The 18779-nt window shown below is 44.4% G+C and overlaps 1 long non-coding RNA gene across 1 annotated transcript; it reads right to left on the reverse strand.

The window, feature by feature from the left end:
• LOC110405306 lies at positions 57-18705 on the reverse strand. Its single transcript, XR_002442800.1, has 3 exons — positions 14860-18705; positions 3651-9286; positions 57-2688 (listed from the first exon to the last, which is right to left on the reverse strand). It is a non-coding gene; the product is annotated as an uncharacterized LOC110405306 (long non-coding RNA).

The raw sequence follows: 18779 nt of genomic DNA on the forward strand, positions 1-18779 counted from the left end.
CGGGGGCCGGCGGCTCGGGGGCCGCGGGGACGGGCGCGGAGAGCGGGGCTGCGGGGACCGCGGGGCTCTGGAGGGTGCAGGCGGCCCCGGTGCTGCTTCCCTGGAGAGCGTTTGCCGGATGGTGGGCGCTAAACTGAAGCTGAGGAGCGGCGGGTGGCTGATGGGGCACGTGCTGCCGCGCTGCCCAGCGACTCATCCCGACCCTCGGGTCCCACCGCTGCCGCGTCCCCGGGTCGAGTCAGGGCGCCGAAGCGCAGCGCTGCGATGTGCCCGGCCGCGGGCGCATCAACAGGGGCTCCAGTGTGGAAACTCAGAGACCATCCCGCTGCTGGTTTTGCTGGCAGCGTTCACTAGGGCTCGCTCTCAACAAATAGGCTTGGGCATGAGTGCGCGACTAACAGAGGCGGCATGCTTGTGAGCTTCTGACTTTACGGATAAGTGGGTGCTGCCTGCAGGCTGGCTCTCACAGGCACAGGGCAGTATGGCATTGCACTCGTGTCTGCAGTCACTGCGTGAGCACATAATCAGTCATACCTTACTGATACATACAAGCAATATCTGCTGCAAAAACTTTCATGCAAACACAGCCAGCGTACAAGCTGCATGTTTTGGCTAGTTTAAGCTTTGAGATTTCCATTGCAACTTCATTTCAAGAGCATGGGAGACCTGAAAGACAGAGAGAGGCAGGGCTGAGTTTTAAAAATGCAAATTGGTGTTTAACTGAGCCTGTCAAATTTATCACGTAGCAGCAAAACTGGAGTCTTGACTTAAAATTATTTTTCCAAGTACTTATTTTTTGCTACACAGAACATTTGTACATCATAGCTGGGCTTAGCATCCTTCAAAGTAATTGCTCGCATCCTCTGTTTGTGTTATGAGATGTTGTTGATTTTGAGTTTTCCAACATTTTCATGAAAGAAAGCAGTACCATTGTCTGCCAGTCCTCCAAGGATTGCTGGTTCTCACATAGGGAAAAATGTCCAGGGAGCCTGACCCCATCATGGAGAACAATGACCACGTGGTAATGGTAAGAGAGGCAGTTTGTGGATGCTGGCTAACAGGCTTGAAGCCAAGTGGAAGGGAAATGATTTGGAATCGTTTCCTTCCTTTTGCGCTCTGGGAAGCAGCCTGCATTTGTTTCTGAGTATGTACCAATGTGACTGACTCTGTCCCTTTTTTCCACCTAAGCAGAACAATTTTCAGGACTTTGAATTTTTGACTAATTATTCAGGTCCAAAGGGATAGGAGAACAAAGGGTTCACTAAATATAAATATTTATAAACATTGCATGTCAGTAAACTTGCATGAGTTACTTTAACACACAGGTGCCTGCAGCAGAGGAAGGAAGCTCCCTGTCAGATGTCTGAATGAGTTTGCTACGGAGTTTCCTCAACTACAGAGTAGGCTCTCCATTTGTAACCAGTTGCTCATTGGGGAGATAGCCGGCTGGGACCAAACAGCTGCACGGGAAGCGACTGCTCCAGCGGTTTCTGCTTCCGAGGACATGCATGAATTATCCTCTTCGTGCTGCAAGTAAGGTCTGCTGAGCACAAGCTGCAAACTGGGCCAGCTTCTGCCCCAGCAGCGGGGAATGTGACACAACTGCTGCTATCTCCTTTCAGAGCAGGCGCAGAGCAGCTCCAAGCAGCAGGCAGACCCCTGCCAAGTCAGAGCTGTTGGGGGAGTCACTCTTTCCTGGGGCAAAATGTGTGTTCCTCAGCCACCAGCTGCCCAATGGCTCTGTGCACTGTGCTCAGGGATAGGAGTGTGAAGCCCTCGTTTGGGGACCTCTCCTTGCGGCTGTGGAGCTGTATGGAGAATTAAAATTCCTTGGAGCAGGGCCTGGCCTTTGTCTGATTCTGCAAATGTGCAGAAGTTTCAGCATTGTACTTTAACAGAAATATTTATTTAAATCTTGGTTCTTATGTTTATTCTTCCTAGTACTTTGCAGCATAAATGATTGCACTGAAGTTATTTGCGCTGATAAAGTATGGAGGCTGCTAAAAAAGAGGAGGCCTTAAAATCCAACCATTAATGGAAATTATTCACTGCATAAAAGCTGAGTATTAGTTTTATTTCTCTGCCTTCTACAGCAGTATTTTTTAGATCAAATTGCCATTCACTTTTAAGGATCTTTTTGTTAGATGTTATAAGACCATTTTTACAAGACTACTATGGAAACTGAGGCTTGGGTTCAGAGTCGATGCAGTGGCCTTGCTTTTGAGCCCAGCAGAATGCATATCTCTTTATTTGTATGTCTACAGATCAGATTTGAAGCTTAATTACACAATGACAAAATGTCTGTCCTCTGTAATTAAGCGTGGTTTCTTTAAATCATATATTTATATGCCAGCTGGCAAAGTGCTTTTCACGCAAGCAGTCATGAGTGATGTCTTCAAATCCTGCTGGCAAACCTCATCTCCCCTTGCTTGTCTGTTCAAAGTGGACAAGAGATACAGATCGAGGAGGGGATTCCACAACGGGGCTGCTTTCCCAGCCCGGGCCCAGCAGGATGCAGATGGCTGGCATTTGAACGCATGTCCTTGGGTGCTGCCACAGGACCTGCTAGAACCAAGACATCAGCCCCACAGAGCATTTCTCTGCCTTAATGACTGCATTCATTTCTTGACGTAGAACAAGATTCCAGGAGTCCGACTGAGCCTTCCCAATGGTTGTTGATGGTCATATCTTGAAATAAAAGAAATAGGATAATATGATTTAGAGAACAGCATGTATTTTATGGGGAATTACGTTTTGTGGTCAAACTTCTAATTTATGTCCAATGAGACTGTGTCTTTCTTGCTGAATAAGAACTGTTTCTATTAAGCAGCACTCAGGAATGGAAATGAGTCACGTCACAGGGTGAACCATACTAGTTATGAATGGGGGAGTGGTGCAGCCTTCTTGGAAATGTCCTTTAGACAAATCCCTTTCTGCAAAAGGATTAGTTAATGCGATGGGACATAATCGCCCTGTCTGGGGTGTGCGTTGTACACCCAGCCTCTTTATTGATTTCCTTTGTTGTTACTCATCTGCTGCAAGAGCACCAGCTGGGTTTCCTGCTAGCACCTGGGCAGGGGAATCGCAGGCTCCAGTGACAACTGCCCAGTTGCTGAGCAGCCAGGGAGAGGCACAATGTGTCATGCAGCTTTCACCAGCATCTTCTCAATGAGGCTGCCCACATAGCGAGAGTTGTCTTCTAAGTGTTTGAAAGGGAATCGTTCGAACACCTGGTTCCTGGTTCCCAGTTCCCAGATGCACTATACAGTGTGACTCTGTAGTAAAGCCAGAAAGGAATTAAAAAGAAGTGAAGAATGTCCCATATAGTGGTTTCTTGCTCACATAATGATTCCTGTGGCACTGGGAGTTGCTTGCTGCACCAGGAGGTTAAGATGGTGCTTTATCTCCCTCATCTCACTAACACTGATGGAGGTCATTGGCCCTCACTTTTGTTTTAGACTGCTAATGAAACGGAATCACAGAGCTAAATAGCAGAATTTCACAATATTTAGTGCTTTACTTTTCATTCTTGTTTCTTTTTCTGGAGTTACTCAGCCTGTTTAAAGAAAGAACCAGTGGTGGTGGGGAAGTATCTCAGGCTCCATAGATATGAGCACAATGCTCATTTGATTCAGGGAATGTTGTGTTACCTGAAGGAAATAGGCTGCTGACTTTAGCTGGCAACTTGCCCCCGCTGTTGCCAATGCTCACAAGCTCAAGCAAAGGAGGGCAATGTCCTCAGTGAAGATATTTCCTTCCTTGACCAAGATAACACTGATCTCTCCATCTCATGTGCTTCCTACGTGAGAATAATAATTTGATAAAATAGAATAATAAGAGAATAATGTTTCAATAAAATTGCATTCCTTTACTACATGCATGACAAGTAACAATGATGAAATTAGCTGAATTAATTGAGTTATCTTGTTTCATGCTACTCTGCAGTCCTTATTTATTCAAGTGTCCTGTTTCAGAAGACTGCCAGATAAACAGGATTTCTTTGCTAATTCATTCTTGCAGCAATGTCAGGGCAGCCTCGAGCACTGCATTTCATGTACCTCAGGAGAAGTGAGGCTAAGGATGAACACAGAAGGATTAGTGAAGGAGCCAAACTTGACAAGAAAAGTCTGCTTGTCCTACTTAGATTTAGAGGCAGAGGTCAGAGATGAGTGGGTTCTCTCATTCCCCAAGAAATGGCACGCTGGTTGAGAGCAGGCTGCTGGTGAGCCTGTTACCATCGTCAGTCAGGGAAGGCAAGTGGGTGATGCTTCTATCTTCAAGTTCCAGTTTCTAAACTTACAGACGTAGTAGATTAGAAGGTCCAACTAGTCCTTTGTGATCCTTCAGGCATCCTTGCTTATCAGGGGTCTCTCCATCCTGAGTCTTTGTGACCGTATCTTTCAGGAAAACATCTGTTCTTGACTTGTTTGTAGTGCCGGGGGGCATGTGATGGAGCACATAAGTTCCTAAAACAGAATCCTACCCCTGCTGTTAAAAATGGGGAACCCTATCTCCTCTAAATGTACTCAACTTCAAGTTCCAGCAAGAGACCTCTTACACACATCCATCTTTGAGCTTCTGAAGCCTTCTGTATCAAGTATCTGCAACTTTATATTGACATTTACAGATTGTGATCAAGTTGCATTTAACCTTCTCTTTGACATGACCAAGTTTGTGCTGCTGTCCTTGAGAAGAAGCTACAGAAATGTTTTCCAGTCCTTCAGCTATGACCGTTTGGAGGGATGGCACTTTTTGGCATCCACTGGAAATGCAGACAGCTAGAATTGATGACAGCATGGCAATAGTATAGCAATGTTAAATACATCCATATGTACTCACATTTGATATGCCTGCTTAGACATCAAAGAACTAGTGATAATTGTCTTTGCCACAGAGTCATGCTGGGAGCTGATGTTTAGATGATTTAAAATCAGTTTTCCAGAACAGAGTTTACAGTACTCATAGGAATGTCTTTGTTCCCAGACATATGAGTTTCTGTGGGAGCCAATGAACATGCCATTTTGTTTGACTGGGCCCAATCTGGGGCACATCTGGTTTGGCAGTTGCGCTGCCCTACCCACCTGTAGTTAAACAAAGCAATACGGACCCTGTCAGCTCTATCTTGTGTTGGATATGCTATACTGGATGAGATAAGTAAATGGACGAGACTGGAAGAGAATACTTCGTGTTGTCAGAATATGGCAAAGATGGCAGGATGGTTGTCTAACATGGAAGAGATATGAGGTGGGAAATAAGCCTTTATATCAGGTACTGGGGAAAGATTTCATCACAGGCACAGATGTCATCTGACAAGCTGCTATTCAGTAGGGTGGCAACTTTAATGAAATACTTTACCAAAGTCAAACCGCTGAAGAGTTCCAAAGAAAAAGCATTTGACTGTCAAAAGCCTATTCAGCATTTCGTGTCAAAGCCACAAGGGAAAGTGGGTTCATAGGATGTTTATTTCTATTGCAAAATTCTTTTCTACTCTTAGAGTGTATTCTTTCTAACAACACACACAGATTGACTTCAGTGTGCTCTCAGAGTCTCTGTGATAACTGAGAACACTTATCTAATGTTAGAACAGATCTATAATCTTCTGTGCTGGGTTATTCCAAGAATTCTTCTGAAATGGAGTAATGCTTTTCCTTTCCAGATTTGTTTAGTGCTGAACAAAATCTATAGGAAATTCCAAAATTTCAACACGTCAGATTTTTGTCCTGAAATGAGCTGATAGTCAAAATGTTAGCAAATAACAATCGTGAAACAGGAGTTCTGAAAATTCTCCTTTGGGAAATCTGGCCTCTGCTCCTTTCTCTGAAGAAAGACTACTACCTCTTCCTTAATGCCCAAGGAGTCTCATGGTACCGCAGGCATCACAATCAGGTGCAAATCGAGTCATTCAGTTGTGGAGTTGTTAGAGCCCAAGTGCCAGAGATACAGTGATTTTTAAGAGATTCAGAAGTACGGAATTGCTATCGATACCAAGCCCTGGGTAGTGTCTGTGTAGCTAGGTGGAGCCACCAGAACAAATGAGGAGGAACAACTGGAGATCCAGGAGGTTCTGTGCATCAGCTAAGCTCCAGCCAGTCAGCTTGCCTCAAGATGGTTCAAAACCAGTGCTGAGAAGCAGCTGCAGACCTCAAAGAACTACCAAGTAAAACTGCAGATATCTTCTATAGGCCACAAATCAATGGGCATTCTTAGGATCCCAGTTTGGGGAATGGTGAGATTTTAGCCACTTGAACAGCCATCTGGCTTGGTGCGGAGGGTCTGAATAAGAAAACACCTATTTTGTAACAGCCTGAGGCCCAAAATATTCTGCCAGACTTGTACAGAATTCAACTTAGGAGGAGTCAGCCTGGTTCCCCTGAGTTCATGTTCTGTCTCCCTCTCAACCTCTCATCAGTTCTGTTTGTTCCCTGCTTACTGGATGACACTGTCTAGGATCTCCTCTCACACTGTGCAGACTGGATTGGCTGTTCTCACTTAAGAGCTCTACCGTCGGTTCTTCTTCCAATGAGTATATTGACTCACTTTCAAACTTCACTTTGCCTCTTGTGCCTCCTTCTTTCCAGTCTCCCTCAGGGATCACCAGCTGCACCTCTCCACCTGCTTGTGTCACTGGAAAGGAGTTTAAGATGAGGCTGAGATTTCCTCATTTCCATGGTCTTGCACTTGACCTAATAATTCTTTCCAGATCTGAAGTGGTCTCCCCTTCAAACTCTGTGCACAGCCTTGCTCCTGGCTTCAGGAAAGCATACCGATGCTCTGTTGCAAAAACAGGTGGTATATCTAGAGATAATTAGAGATTATATGCCAGTGATTACACACATATAATCAGTAATTAGATGTTGACAGAGTAGAATTATAGTAGATTTAAAGGTACTGTGTATGTTTGTTTGTTTTTATATATGGTTTCTTGTGATTGCAAGAAAGCAAGCAGTGAACTATATTTTAGCCAGGCTAGAGAAGTAGGCAGGATTGCCCTTGTGCACATTTTCTGTCATGGCCCTACGCCTTCTTGTGCAGCCTAGGACTTAAGCACCTTAACTGTGTAAATACTGCAGGAACCAGGCTGTAACTGAGAGATCACACACTGCTTGGCTGTCCATCCAGCCGTGAAGAGCATTTACCATCACACAGGAGGAAAAACCTCTTCTCTAAACGAGTAGTGCCTCACAGGATCTGGAACCTGTGCTTGCTGTGGGCCTGACTACTTGTTGATTTTCACAAATTCAGATGAAACTAAATGGGCTGGGAAAAGGTTGTTATCTCACAACGTATAAATTGTGCTGACCTCCTTTTATTATGCTTATTGTGGCAAGAGAGATGATTCCACTGCTAGCTGTCCTGCATCAGTCTTGGCTCAGCGATAGCCACCAGTGAGGCATTAGCAACAGCTGAGCAAAGCCTTGGCTCCAGCACTGCTTGCAGACACTGCTTTTCCCCCAGTGAGTCATGACTTTATTGGGATAAACTGTAACTGAAAACAGAAATGGCAGGCCAGTGACACAGAGCACGTGCAGCAGGCAGGCATGAGTGCTCATGTCAGTGTGACAGGAACCAGCCTGCAAGGAGCAGAAAGAGGCCCTGGGCCAGGAGGACTCGGCAGTGGCAATGTCAGTAGTCTTTGTGGGCAGTGGTAGGACAGACAGGGTCCCAGATGCTCAGAGTGGGGTATCAGGCTCCCAGTTGCTAAATTCAGGTTCATTTGAAGTCAGAAGCAAAACTGTTGCGTACTCATCTTGCGATGCATTCTGTTTCTGGGATTGTCAGCACTGCTGTTTCCTCACAGAGCAAACGTATTACATTGCTTGGTGTATCACCTCAGACAGCACAGTGGGCTCATAAACCCAGCAGCCTAACGGGAGAGGCTGGGGAAGACACTGAAACTGCCTGCAATGCAACATATGGACGATTGTTCCTATGGACAGATCACCACTGTTGCCTTCCAGGAGGCAGGAAATTCCACTCTGCCTCCAGCTCTCCTGTGCAGATGCTTGGCTCCCACCAGAGCTCTGGCCTGCTCAGGAGGATGCATAGCAGCTGCTTTTACATCTTTCTATATCTTCGTCATGGTCTCTGCTCACCACAGCTTGGGTTATAACCTTTTTTTTTTTTCCTCTCAGCAGTGCAAAATGCATGGTAAATGAAAAGCAAGAGATCCAGGTCCTGTCATCACAGATTAGCTACAGAGATTTGTACCAAGGTGACAGTTGCTGAGCAAGGACAGAGCCTCAGAGGTCAGAATACCACAAGTCCAGAGGAAGTCTGGAAGTGTTTCTGCTTTCCAAACCATACTAGGGAGCCATGTACTAACCACTGTCTTCCATCTGTTTGCAGGCAAAGGCGGGGAGAGAAATCATGAGAAAGAGATTTATCCCTGTTGGCCTGAGAATGAAACAAAGTTCTGGCTGAAATCTCTCTTTGTTGAAGGAAGTCACTGGAGGAGAGAAGCATTCAGATGAAAAGATAAGTTTTAGAGATTTTATTTAAGCTAAAACAGTCTCCTTGAAAGTTTTATGCGTCGAAGAATAGAGAAAAAGAGCCTGAACACCAAGATCACCCCAACACATGGGGACAATGCAGCCATCCAAGCTCAGCTGTTCTGGCAGCCTGACATACGCAGCAGAGAAGCACCAGGTCTGATCTAGCCCAATAGCTGCAGCATTCTTCTCCCACCGCCATTACAAAATGAGTTGCTGACTGGACCCACATCAGGCAGTTGTCTGTTTTTCTTGTGGTGGAGCCAAGATGGAAGGGGATACTGACATTTCTGTTAGGGACTGAGTTGCAAATGTCATTTGCATGAAAATTTACCCATCCAAACTTTACTTCCATTTCTAATTAGTACTGCTTCCTGTCAAATGTATCCAAAATATGGATGGTTTCATCTTGCTGTGTTCGTCTTGGCAAGGAGAGTTGGTTTTATCACATCCTTATTTTAACACACTGTCCCAGGTGAAATTAAGATATATGAAAAGTAAAGTAAAAGTAAAGCTGGATTAACAGGAACATAGCTCAGTGGAGATAGATTGTGCAATACCAGTGCAGCTGAAATCAGAATCAGGCTTGCTACGTCTTATAACAAAGATAAACATTTCCTCTTTTTCCATGGTGCTGGCAAACAAAAGATGCCTGACTCCATCGGTCAGGCAAAGCAACTACGTCTCTGAGATGCACAGAGAAGAGGCAGGCAAGAAATGAATATGCTCAAGGCAGTTCAGCAAACTCCTTGATGCTGATACTATGCATTGCTGGGCAGAAAAATGGGTACATTTTCCTGTGGATAAAGAACAAAGAAAGCAAGACAGTAAAAAGAGGAATCTTTCAGCAGATCCGGGACCAGCAAGTCACTCCCCCCATTTTATGAGTAGGTTTGCTCAGTCTGTTTTCACTGTCTCACAAATTCCTTTTGAAAGTATTGCCAAATTATTCTTCAGCTGCTAAGGGCTAGCAGGCTATCCCTTCAAGAGGAATGTTAAAATAGATTAAAACAGATAATGTCCATTTATGTTGCTTGCTAATTATACCCAAGACAAAAGTAAGCACAGCTTATGATGAAAGAAACAACTTATCTGTATTACCAAAATCTATCACCAGAACACATCCTGACCTTCAGTTCTCTGCAGATGGTGCTGGAATGAGCTGTTCCCTGAACTCACTTTCAGTTACTCACTTAAAGCCCGCATCTCTTTAAGAAGGACAGAACCCAAACTCGCTGCACTGGATACACCTGGAAGAAGTCATTTGAAAAAGGCAGACCTAGCCAGAGTAAATCCCACCACATTCACGCAGTGTTAGGCCTATGGTGCTCCCAGAGAGACAGAAGAACAAGTTATACCAATTCCAGACCACGTGGTGGATTCCTGTATCCCAGGGAAATTCTCATTGTATCCAAATAGATTTTCTTTCTGGCTGAAACGCGATGCATATAGCTGCTAAGGGTCTGCTCCGCTGGGCTGCAAAAGGTCTCTGCAGTGAACTTCCAAACACACAAGGCCCTGTGCTTGCAGGGTTTTGCTCCCAGCATCAAACACGAAGGGTTTTAGCAATGTTTGCTCTCAGGGCCAAAAAGTTACAGCATTTCCCAAAGTGATATAACTTTTGTTGTATTGTTCCTTTCTTTCTCTGTGATGGCAACAAAGACTTACAGTACCGAATTGTCCCTGAACGTCATCCACAATTAAATTCGAGACCCTGTGTCAGAAGCTGAAAGAGGAAGCCGCAGGTATTTCAGGATACTGTAATGTCTCTGTGCCTGGTTCTGCACTGCTTTCCTCTGCAGAAAGATGTGCAAAGTAGGCAGCAGAGGACTGTGCTCCATTCCACTCTCTGCCGTGTATAACTGCTCTCTGAAAGGGTGAGGCAATAAAAACCATGCTACTAAACCTCTAACAGTTTTGGAGGAAGAGTTTAGATGGGGTGGGTTATTACATGCCCTTACAGGATTACCATGTTGCACAGACAATATATATACACATCACTGTTTTGTCCTTATGTGTTTACCTTCTCTTTTGTTTGGTCTGTGGGGGCTTTTCCTCATTTCCTGCTTGGTTCATTCATCCTAGCTGCCTTGACTTCTAAGCCAATGTCTTGTGTTACCATACCAAAGGCAGACAGCAGTGAAAAGAATCAGACTCATCACACCACAGGCTCCTTCCTGTCTAATAGTGAGTTGCGCATCATGGCATCCCACTTTGCTGAGCATCACCACTCTGAATTTTAGTAAGTAGGAAAAATAAAGAGCAGAGAGGGAAATGAACAGATAAGACCCATGCTTTCTTGCCTGAGAGGCTGAAGCCCAGGGTCCAAATGGCAGCATTTTGATGTGGGCACTTTACAAGCATGGACAAGTTGTGAATGTCAAATGGTTGTGGGCTTTCTGAACAAAGTGAGGTGCTTTGATCTACAAAACTGCCGAAAGCAGCATTTTGGTCATCCCCCTGGAAAAGCATATGAGCATGGTATCCATTCATGATGGATACCTCTTTTCACAGAGAGGGTGGTGACGCACTGGAACAGGTTGCCCAGGGAGGTTGTGGATGCCCCGTCCCTGGAGGCATTCAAGGCCAGACTGGACGTGGCTCTGGGCAGCCTGGTCTAGTGGTTGGCGACCCTGCACTCAGCAGGGGGGTTGAGACTCGATGATCTTTGAGGTCCTTTTCAACCCAGGCCATTCTATGATTCTATGATAAACTTTGAATGTCTGAGTTTGAAATCAATCTGCACTCCAGGTGTGCTATGCCTTGATTGCAATACTGCTTTCTTACATCCCACAAAACAAAATATTTTAGGGATTTCAGATCTATTGCTGCCAAACATACCATTCTTCTGAGCATGCAAACCAGGAAGTTAAAAGTCTTTTCCTTTTCCCCATATTTTCCCCCGTAATACAAATTTCTGGGCGGAAAGTGTGGATAAGAACATGACAGGATACCTTTGCTATGTGGTCTGCTTCACTGTTTTCTCCTTCTACCTTTCAACTATTTCTGATGTTCAGACATGGACGTGAGGATTTGAGTGTGTCAAACAAGTGTGTGCAAGATGCTCAAGCAGCTTATGTCTGATGTGTTCTTACAAAGTGGCTGTCAACATCAGAATATTCAAATCCTTCATTCAATGCCTAAGCTAATTGATAAAAACCCAAACAACACGTACCACAGTGAACTCTGAAAGTTTCCACATGCTTCACTGAGAATGTAAAAATAGAGACTTGTGTTTCTTGCTAAGCTGGAACATTCAAATTCTTTTTACAGCCCATATCAGTTAAGCTAATACAACTGTACTGGCTGGTTTACCCAGGATGTAAAGAATAAAGCTTGGCAAACTGGTCACTGTTTCATACACAAAATAATCCAAATTATTGTAGCTTGCTGTCTTTTCATTATGTCTGGTAGATATTGTTGTTCCTAGGAGCTTGATCAAAATGTCCCAGAGGCTTCTCATCACCTCCATTAAACCTGCATTTTTCTGAAGTTACAGGGAAAGCATAATATAAATACTTCCTGTGTATCTTAAACCAACAGTGTTGAGAGCGTGTGTTGGTTCTGGATGAAGAGATTCATGGAGGGTGCTTTCTGAACATCATTCTGGAACTCACATAAGCTCAGGGTACATGAACTCCACCTCCCACAGTCACTCCCTTCTTTTCTCCAGCTTGCCCCAGCAGCACGTAACCTGTGCCTCAGCCCTGTTGAGGAGCATATGCTTTTTCTGTACTTTCCTTTGAAACTAGTTTGTTTATTTTATACTCACACAGTAATTACTTCTAACTCAGCAGCATTTTCCTTTGAGGCTTGCAAAGCACTGTGCATGATGATGAGGAAAGGACCAGGTTTCCTGTTCTAGCAAGAGGACAGCTATAGCAGAACTAGGAGACATGATTGTCAGGGACAGTGCAGGAGCCAGCAAGGTGTGCTACAGCTGAGAAAAGTTGCTGGGAACACAATGAAACATGCTGACTACAATACTAGAGTTCTCATCCTGAAAACACGCTGCATGAATTTTGCACTGAGGATTAGTCCTATTTATATAGTTAAGAATGTTTCCATGATTTTAACTTAAAGATAGTTTCACAGTTTGAAAATTGAGGACCTCAGAGATGGGTGTAGCCTCTGCTACCTGTCTGAACGCTCATGGAGGATTTCCTCAGGTTTCATTCATAAGAATATTTTTAGATACCTAGTGAAAACAGAATCATTCTCCTGTGCGGGGAGTATTTCCAAGTCTGCCAATTTCCCTTTTCCTTTTTGAGTGCATGATCTCCATTAATCCAAAAAACCCATCCAGTTGTATTTTACTCATGCCTGGACAGAAGTTCAGATCCTTAACTTGGAAACTGTTGTTGAAAAATGTTGTCTACTGCCAGCTGAGCTTCTGGAAGGGCAGGGAATTCCCCACTGAAAGGGAAATGCGCTCCTTTCAGACCTCCCCTATCTGCCTCCAGGAAGCGAAGCTCATTATGTTTCCCTTGGACTTCACAAAGCAGAACAATCATCTTGTTTTGTAAAGCATGTTTTGTGTCAGGTTAACATTACTCAACTTCTGGGATGGTTGAAAACACACGGAGAATGTACAAAAGACTTCACGTTCCAGAAGCTTCTCCTTTCTAATCTCTGAATGCACAGAACATAATCAGGGTTATTATAGGAAACTAAAAACTAATGAGTCACTTCTTTAATGTCAGTACTGAAAGTATACTGCACTTTGTTCATAGAGAAAATAGTCTGCTCCAGACTGGAGCCACTAAGGAGCAGATGTAGCTCAGCTGAAGAGACACTGACATGTAAGCACAGTTTCTGTTGTGCCTGAATCAAGATCTCAACAACAAAACACACAAAGGGATTCTGCTGTGCTTTTAACAGTGGAGAGAAGCATCCTCCCCTCCAAGGAGGGACAGTGGGTGGCCTCAGCCACTCCTCTGGGACTAGATACAGAACTGAATCATTTCAGAACTACACTGGCTCATGCAAAGCTCTGCAAGTCCTCCAAACAAGGCAACTTTCTTTGGAACAGATGTCCTTTGTGGGTGCACACCAGGCTGCACATTTGCAGTTTGAAGGCGTTCTGGAGCAGTTAGATCATCTCTGTATGGCTGACTGCAGGAAGGAGAGTTGTGCCCTGCATGTTCATTAACTCACTCTTGATTGCTGTCTGACCCAAGCCTCAGCCGTACAGCAGACCAAAGCTAATGCACGTGGAGTGGGAGAACCATGAGAACAAGGAGAGCTCCCAGTGTCCCTAACACGAGGCATGGCCCATCCCATTCGATGGTGAGACTGCTCCCTTTAACTGGTCTTTGTTTCATCTGAACAGAAAAGGCTTCTATTTAGCTACTTTTAGTATTCACTATGTTGCATTTCTTTATGCAACGAGGTGAGGTCTGTGCTTAGAGAATTGTCAGGAAACCAGTTCCGAGAGAAGATCAAAATGCCATCTTGGTGACAACTTGTTCTGCACACTTCCTGAAATCCAGCAACAAAGCACTCAGCTGGCATTATATGTTCGGCTTCAGATGGGCCTAAGGGGAGGTTAATCACCGGATAACATGCTTGTCCTGGGAAATATTCCAGCATATGCCTGTTGGTAAGTGCTGGTGCAGTTACATCCTGCTTGAGCTCATGCTGAAAGCTCTCCTCACTCTGTCTGCACTGCCTGGCACTCTCTGCCACATTCTACCCTCTCTTCTCCTCCCTTTGAGCAGATGGCTGCTGGGTTCAGTGCCCTGGGTGTGCTGTGGGCTCTCCTCTCCTGCCGAGGCTTGTGGCAATGGTGAAGTGCTACTCAGGGTGCGGTGAACAGACAGCTGTGTCTGGGGGCTTAATAAGATGATTTCATGTTACACATCAAACAAGAATGCAACAATTCAGCAACTCTGCTTTATGCATCTAAAGGAAACCAGATGAAGCTATGCAACTTTTTTGAATCTCCAGATTTCCTTCTGCAAGTCACCTCATTTTGTAACTATTCATTCTCCTGAAGTCCTCTGCAGATCACAGTTTAGTAAGTGTGCATACTTGCTTGATTTTTTGGTTTAGACTTCTCAAGAGCTCTAGGTATCTCTTACGCACAGAGGAAACACCATCATAGGAGCAGAGAACGATTCACTTACAAAGCCCCAGCTTTAACCCAGCTTGCCAAGATATGTCCTCAGTAGCTACAGCATGCGATAACCCTCAGTCAGTTATTCAGTGGCAGAGGGCCACAGTCACCACAAATACTGCTGTAATGCTATAATGCAATGGAAAGTACAGCAATAATAGGAGGGCAACAAAGTCCTAGGCTGCAGCAAATGAGGACAAGTATAAATGCAGCAGCCACGTATACAGAAACAAAGGAAGAAAATTTGCTTACCTTCAGAAGACCTCAGGTAAGCAGAGATCTCTAACAAGATCCCCTCAACTCCACCACCAACCCTGAAATGAGGGCTGGGAAGGGGTGGATCCTGGCTCCAGCCCTTATGGTCACTCAGCTTCATTGCATGCACCTGAGCTCCCCTGGGCTGGCCCTGCCTTCCCACCAGGTGCTCCATCACTGCTTCAAGCTGTGACTTAGCATTTCTGCTACAGGTGCACTCTTAGAGAGCTCATGACTGCTGGCTTTCACTTCAGCAGATGAGTTACTGGACCTCAAATGCCCATTTCATACAGCCAGGAAATTACTGTAATACATTCAAGTTAATATTTAAATATGCATCTTAGTTCATGCTGTCTTGCTTTTTATATACGTGTTCTTTTGTGTTTGCCCTCCTCAAATATTGAGGAGAATGTGTATTAATATTAACTAATTAATATTGATATTTATTAATACGGAGAATTATACACCTGAATTGCCTAAGACTTTCACCTAAAACAAGTTTTCATTTTAGAGACAATATCTATGTGAATTGTCATCTGTGAACTGTAAAGTAAAACAAAACAGTTGCATACACAGTTTGAAATACAAACTTTCTTTTGGCTTGCTATGCACGTTCCCATCTAGAGGAAAACATAGACATATAGATAGATATAGATGCAGTAGAATTTGTAATTGCTATGCAAGTCCAATTTCAATTATCTGTAGATATTTAATAAGCAAGCTCCAGGTCAGGAGATTATTTGATGAAGATGCTCACAGATGTACTGAACAACACAGACATCCACTTGTAGGAAGTGTGCCCAGAAAACACAGTGGTGTTTGTCAGTTGAACTGATATTTATAAATCATTCAGCTCTCTGTAGTGAGAGGAGAATATGGCACCTACTTACAATGGCCAGATGGTAACTGTGTATTATCAGTCAGGATGAGATCTGCATTAATGTAAGCAGCAAGATTACAATTTCATTATTCCTAACCTTAAATCTAAACCAAATATACTGTTTAGAGCTTCCTAGTAAACCATTAATGAATTCTATGTGTAGGAATCACCTCTTTTCCATTTTGAAAATGGTTCATTTTCTTTCAAGTACAGAATTATTTTTGCTCCAAAATAATAACTGTTATTCAACTGATGATAATATTGTTGCTGTTGAATGCATTATTGCATTCAGATGGATACTTTTTCCCACCGTGGAGTTCCACTGCCCGCACAGTGTAAGTTTACTGGACAGTGCACACTCCAAAAAACACTTCCATTTTGAGGGCCAGACTCCATGAAAACCTTTCAGTCCAGATGTAGCTGAACCAACACCAGAAAGACTACTGCTAAAACAGCTATACCCTATGGGAAGCAGAATGGCAATGGAGAACACAGACCAGAGCACAACCTGCCTGGGCCTGTAGGCACAGTGCTGCCAGCATGGCTGGGGCTGAGCTGCGGTGCTGGAGGACCTCCGTGACAGAAGCAGGAAGCCCAGAGGTGTTTGAGGTGTGCCTGTGGCCAGCCAGAAGCTGCAGGCCTTGCCTGGCTCTTAGCTCATGTGAGCTGGGGAGTTAATGGCCTCAGAGATGCATCACAGGCAGGGTTCAGCTTTGCAAGGACTCAGGAACAGAGAATTTGCTGCAGGTGGCTGGAGTGCAGTGACTGCCATCCCACCAGCCTAGAGACTGTATGGGTAATTATGTCAGGCTTATTGTTAAATCAGCGTTTCTGACTGGAGGCATTGAAGAGCTAATTTGATGACTGCATCTCTCCAGATCCCAGGTTTACGTTATTAATCTCTGCAATTGCCTTGCCTTTATGTCTGTGGATAGCAGATGTCCCTAAGGCACGAGTATAGACAGTCTACCAGAGTATAAAGTTGAACAGCTTGAATTTCCTGCTCCTGATATGCTCTCATGGCTTGAATACTGATGAGAGCCAATGCTTGACTGGTGAGTGTTTTTCCTGCGTCTGAGGCAGTCGAGGAATTCAGGACACATATAACATTAGGGTGCAGGCTAGGGCAATTCAGATTAGTGATGGCTACGGAGTTCAGATAATTTCTCCATTTTACTATGTAGATTGCTGCAGGATAAGGCCAGAAGTAAACAAATGAGTTTTCATTAACCTGAATACAGTGAGAGGCAGGGTGAGTGGCTGCATCTCAGTTAGGACTTCTGGACTTAAAGCACTGCTCAGTGTTGTCTGTGCTAAAGTTCTTTTTTTATCCCTGCTACTATCAAGTGGTTAAATCCGGGAAAAAAAATGTCACTGGGACACTGACAGATTGGACTAGGGTTACTCTTAGGATCAGGGATATGGAATAAAAGAGCTGGTGACAGTTCATTGGTACTCCTGCTTGGGCCATGCCATTGACAGTGCGGTCTCTGCTTGGTTGGTGATTGCTTTCGTTCATGTCCCAGGCTGTAACGATTTCAGTTACGTGCAGTGTTAGAGTTAATATTTTGAGTTTTGTGGGATCTGTAAAACTTGTTTTATGATTTGCCATTATGACTGACTGGGTCAGAATTAGGAACAGGGTATAAAGGAATATCGAGCTTTCGCCTGCTCCAAGGCTGGGAGTCAGTAGGGTAGGACCATACTGGGATTAGTATTAGGACTAATGAGAAATTCAAGGTTGGAGATGACGAAGAACTCACTTGGTTATCTGTTCTTACAGGCTGACCTGTTTGTATGGAGAAATGTGTGCATGATTTATGTCTCACGCTCGAGGAGGTATCTGTCACTTAGGGCTTGCCTGGGTACAGCTGTAGGCCATGCCTTTGATTACACATGCAGATCTTTCTGGACCTTTCCCAGCTCCGCTATCCTTGTTTTCAATATCTGCAATGGCACTGAACTCCATGCAGCATTCAGAGACACAAATGTGTAGAAGGTTGATGTGGTGGCACAGTGACAACATCTGATTCCTTCCCCGGTTACCCCTAACAGTGTATTCTGTTGCTGAACGCTGATTTGCAAGATCCCTCCCTGCTCTGGTAGTTCCACTCAGAAATGGTAAGTGTCAGTCTATAATTAGGGACTCTGTAATCCATAGATTAGTGGCTCCGTATTCTAAAGTCTCCATCTGTTGTGCACCCTGGAATTATTATATGTCTAGTCTCAGACCTGCTTCAGGCTTCTACATGTTTTTTTGCAGGATTTTCTTTGTTGTGCAAAGCAGCCTATTTGGGGCTGTCACTTGGTGGCCAAGCACTGTGGCAGTCACTGCACGACAGCCTCTTGTCAGTGTGGTGCAGGCTGTAGGGTGCTCCTCTGTCCAAGCACAGACACGGCTCTGCAGTGTATTTTTCTGCCACGTTCAGAAACTCAGCCCCCCTCAGCAGAGCAGATGACACGCTTCCAGCCATTAGGGTTTTTGGTATGTTTAGACAGTCTCCCAAACAATCGAAAACTGCTGCCCTCCAAATGGGCTGGAGAGAAAAGACAGAACCCTTCAAGGTGCAAATAGTTGTACTTCCACTTAGAGAAGCTGTGAGCATTGGCCTCACTGCCCTGACCGCTGCAGTCTGTAACATGGCTCAGTTCTTCACTCACCAAAGCCTGTTTAACGCTAAAAGGCTGCACAAAATGTCCAGCTCTGTTCAGCCATGTGGCATGACTGGAACAGAAGCTTCTTTCTCCTTCATGTACAGGAGTCACATTGTGGTCTGCATGACCATTTGAAGTTCATTTGAAGCTGTGAACTTGCATGGATTTGCCATGGGGGTATATTTCTAAATAACCTAAAGGATTTTAAAGAGCATGACCATTAAAGTTAAATGTATGTAGTGTACCAGTATGGCAGCGGAAAACATTGGCACCTGAGGAAGGTGAAGTCTGGAAAAACGATAACTTGTTCTCCATCATTTTCATTGCATCTTTTTTTTTTTTTTTTTTTTTAACCTTTGCTCACTTATTGCTCAGTCTTCTT

The sequence above is a fragment of the Numida meleagris genome, chromosome 12 (genome assembly GCF_002078875.1).
Source record: "Numida meleagris isolate 19003 breed g44 Domestic line chromosome 12, NumMel1.0, whole genome shotgun sequence".
NCBI classification, from domain to species: Eukaryota; Metazoa; Chordata; class Aves; order Galliformes; family Numididae; genus Numida; species Numida meleagris.